At 32.5% G+C, this 4,351-nt stretch overlaps 1 protein-coding gene across 1 annotated transcript in view; it reads right to left on the reverse strand.

Annotated features, from left to right (window-relative positions):
• Positions 1–4,351, reverse strand: part of LOC148955910 (E3 ubiquitin-protein ligase NRDP1-like) — a 115,178-nt gene that overhangs the window by 53,954 nt on the left and 56,873 nt on the right. The window lies entirely within an intron of this gene.

Genomic DNA, 4,351 nt, shown 5'->3' on the forward strand with positions numbered 1-4,351 from the left:
ACTTCATTCCTTAAAACTTCAAATTTATAGAAGTAAAATAAACGTTAAAAATGGATGCTCAAAGGAAAGTAACAGACAATCATTCAAAAAATACAAAAGGTAAAAAGAAAGTTGACTATTCATAAATGAACCCTTAGTTTTTAGCAGCTTGGATCCATGGAGGATTTAAAACAAAAAGACGCTAGTTTACTTCAGGTTTTCAGGGAAGTCAGAGTATTATACATCCAATAGAGACATCAGCAATTCCCTAAGCTAGGACTAAAACCCTATTTGAAATTCAGATGAGCAGGCACCTACAGGGGCAAAAAGATATGCAAAAAGAATGTTGAAACTTTTCGCAGCCCCTTCCCCTCGACCAAAGCAATCCTAAATTCTTACCACCCTGTGGGAAAACCTCCACGGATGTCCTTGGAAACAGATAACTGGAAATCATAAAGATTTATCTCCGAGAGGATAACAATCAACCCCATCTAGCGGAATTGTCGTTCACTATCGGGTTTCTTATTCAGTTACTTTTTCATCGTTAGTTAGGAAGGGTCTTCTTTTATGTTTATTGTTTGTTTTTATTTTTAATGTATATTGTCCTGTGTCCTCTGAACTGAAGATGGTCGAGCAGAGGTTTCGACCAAAATATTTTCCTGTTATTTTCCTTACTTTCTCTTCTTTACGATTTTTTCGTTTGTTTTATTTTTACTATATACCACTATGCTGCGAGTAGTGCTAGTTTTGCACTAGTTTTTCAAAGAAGAACTATTCGATCTTATATACAATTTTGTAGCCAAAAGTAGCGATTTTAGTTGTTTGTCAAGCAATGAATTGAGATGAAAAAATTCAACATTCATCCAAACAGGCATTAATTTACAAACAACAGCGAAACCTTCGGTAGATACAAATGGTCAGAGTAAATAAAATTGGAAAAATAAAAATTCTGCTTTAACAGCAAATGTAAATTCTCACTGAAACTAGAAGTTTTTCTGAATACAAATAATTTCCGTGAACTAAGGGGAAGAATTTTTTTTTACAAGCGTAGCAGGTTTCCTGTCAGGCGACGTTAGCACTCGATTCAGCAAAGTGAGTGCTGGAGTATGTCAACAATGTAAATAGATATAAGTCAATTAGATAGGATAAAAAAAAAGGGATGCACACTAATATGCATCTAAATCTAAACCCAAGCCCTCTTAAGAGTACTTTCATTTTCAGTTTCTTATCCCTGAATAAGAGCATTCATAAAATCGATTTACGGAGTTTTTAAAGGCGGTTGTAGTTTAGTGGTCGACCCCCTCGGAAAAAAACACTAAAAATTCCGAAAATTGATAAAAAAAAATTTCTAAAATACTTACATCATTTTTCAAAAAACATCACATTAATTTATTCTCACTCCCTAATGGACAAATATATATCCCAAATTATTTATAGTCAATGGTTTTTCTCGGTGCTTGTGGCCGTTGACGATCTTATTTGCAGTTAGATAAATTCGAAAAAAAGTTCGCCTGTGAAAATTCATAGAGTGTATATATAATTTGGGCCATAGATTTGCAAATTAGAAGAAGGGATGGAGGTAAAGTAAAATTATGCGCTTTTAGGAATGATATAAGCATTGTAACTTGTTTTTGAAGTGGTTTTCAGACTTTTATAGTGTTTCCTTTTGAGAGGGTCAACCACTAAACTGGAACCTCAAAGACTATTTAGACTTATCACAAGACTTAGACTAATCCAATACTCTTCTCTAACGCAAAAAATTTTTTCTGTATAAATCTCATTTTAGTACTGAACCCTTACCCACTTTATAGGGTCATGTCTCGCTTCTTTTCTACATAGTTCAAGTTTGTATAACTTAGGAGCAGCCAAGTTGTGACAAAAACAATAGGGCTGTTTTAATAAAAAGGGAGATGATATGAAGGAGAGGATCGAAAAATTTCAAATGTTGTACATTTTTTATAATTTATTTTTTTATATAAATGAAATCTGTTCTTGAGGCTCATTTACAATGATACTTAGCAAACACAGAAATTTAGGCAATGACAACATTTAGCTAACACGGAAATTTAGTTCATACTGGACAGACTCATTATAATATCTGTCTGAATAGCTACTTCTAGTTTGTTAAGATAAAACAGTTTCACTATATGGTGAGATTTAAAAATTTTTGTCTCTATGCAGCTAAAAATTGATAAGAAAGCTCTCTTGCCTCTTGGTGGCCCTTACCTAGGGTCCGAGAACAATTCAGACTCCGAGAACAATTTATTTGCGAATTAAATAAAATGAACTTCAATGTTCCCTCTAGCTAGTTATAAGAGGCAAAACCTTGTGTATATGTATAGTCCGGCTTATGTTAAGATGCCAATATTGCTTCCATTTTTCTTGCTTTTAATAGAGTTTCGAGTAAGGCTAAAACAGCATCAGATTAAAACTACAGACAGAACTGGATAGAAATACCAAAAGAGATGAACGGTTGTTATTTGCGACAAGCCGTGTAGAAAATACCCAAAAGAAAGCCGAAGCGGCTTAGAAAACTGATTGGTAAAAAATATTGTAATATCGACTAGATAAGTAATATATTTGAAAATTGGTCATGCTTCCATTGTTTTGATTAAATTATCTCAATGAAATAGTATTTAATTGGGCCTCAGCTATTATTCTCCAAGACTTTCAAAAATACTATTCATTTTAAGAAGATATTCACCGATAAAAATTATGAAACCGTGAAATCTTTAGATTGTTTAAAGCCACGAGCGTAATAATCTAAAGTTGGCACTAAAAACCACAAGCCGTGAACACTTTCCACTAACAACCTAGTTTTGCTATCCAGGTTTAGCCAATTCTTGCAAATATCGTTCTGGTTGGTTTCCGGTAGGCCGTTTGGTTTCCGGAATACCGGATGAAAAACTCTTATTACTAATGGGTCTGTTGTCAGCTAAAATTTTGACATTACAAAAATATTGGCGTAGGCAAGTCTAATTGTCAATGGGGCTTATTTAAAGTAATTGGAAGCATTAATTGCATCATAACAGTGTTTTCAATTTCAAATCTCCTCTTTTTATTTGATAAAAGTGTATATTTTATGCAAGTAGCTATTATTCAATTAGGATCTATGGAAAGACACTAAATATACGGTTTCCTCTTGTAGTCAATTTAGTGGTATTGCTGAAGGATGTATTACAATTATTAATTCTATTTTTATTTTTGTGGGGAATAGAAGGAGGATGGCGGATTTATATTTTGCAAATTATGATGTTATTATGACTTCTATTAATTTCATTTATAATATTAACCAAAGTTCGCACGTATTTTAATAAAACATTAAAAATAGTTTTTTTAGTAGTCTATATAGTGGTATTGTTGAAGAATGATTATCATCATTGTTGTTACTGTTTTTATTAAATGATAATTGTGTAGGTATTGTTATGATTATTGTTGTTAATAAAAAAATGTTGTTATGTAATGAAAATTAAGTTATTATTGATTCATTTTATCATTTTATAAGTTGATATTGTTATTGTTGATAATTGCTAACTGTTGGTATTGTTATGATAATTGTTGTTAGTAAAAAAAAATGTTGTTATGTTATGAAAATTAAGTTATTATTAATTCATTCTATCATTTTATATTAATTCATTTTATAAGTCTTCTGTTAGTTGATAGGTTCATAAGCAAAAATGGATAGAAAGCATATGGCAAGTGATGTAGATTGTTATTTGGTTGAGGGTACACCTGTTTTTTGTGTACTGAACCCCCTTTTAGGACGATCTGGAACCCGGTTTTTTGGGCAGCCCGGAAGCAATTAAAATACAGATTTATTGGTTATTTGTTTTGTAAATATTTGGTTCATTGATTAACAAAAAAAAATTTTTGGTATGAGCTAATTAAATAATTAATTAACCTTTAAAATGCCCATAATTAGTTTATCAATGACAACGGGGGCGAATCTCCAGCATTTTTATTGGGGGGCAAGATTGGGTCCAAATCCGGATAGTCAAGAGGGTTGGGCTATATAATAATTTTTTTCCCCAAATTATGGGGGGGGGCCACTCGGCCCAGCCCCCCCCCCCCAAATGACGCCCTGAATGACAATAAAAGCCGAAAATTTTAAGACGACTAGGAGAAAAAGAACATTTTTGAATTTGATAGAAAGAGAATTAACTAATTGATTTTCAGAATAGCCATATTTAATTTCGCAATGACCGGTGAATCCTGAAATTTTTGAAGGTATTAGCTGTAACAAGCACAACAAATGGCGGATTAAATTTCTTCTTTTTAATTTCAATTCACAGCAGTATACTGTCTGTTGTGCAAGTGATTTTCCTTCCCATGGAAACCATATTGACGTTCTGTATATCTGGCTTTCTTCAGC

This window comes from Artemia sp. Qi Xiang Cuo, chromosome 1 (genome assembly GCF_049724085.1).
Source record: "Artemia sp. Qi Xiang Cuo chromosome 1, ASM4972408v1, whole genome shotgun sequence".
Lineage (NCBI taxonomy): Eukaryota > Metazoa > Arthropoda > Branchiopoda > Anostraca > Artemiidae > Artemia > Artemia sp. Qi Xiang Cuo.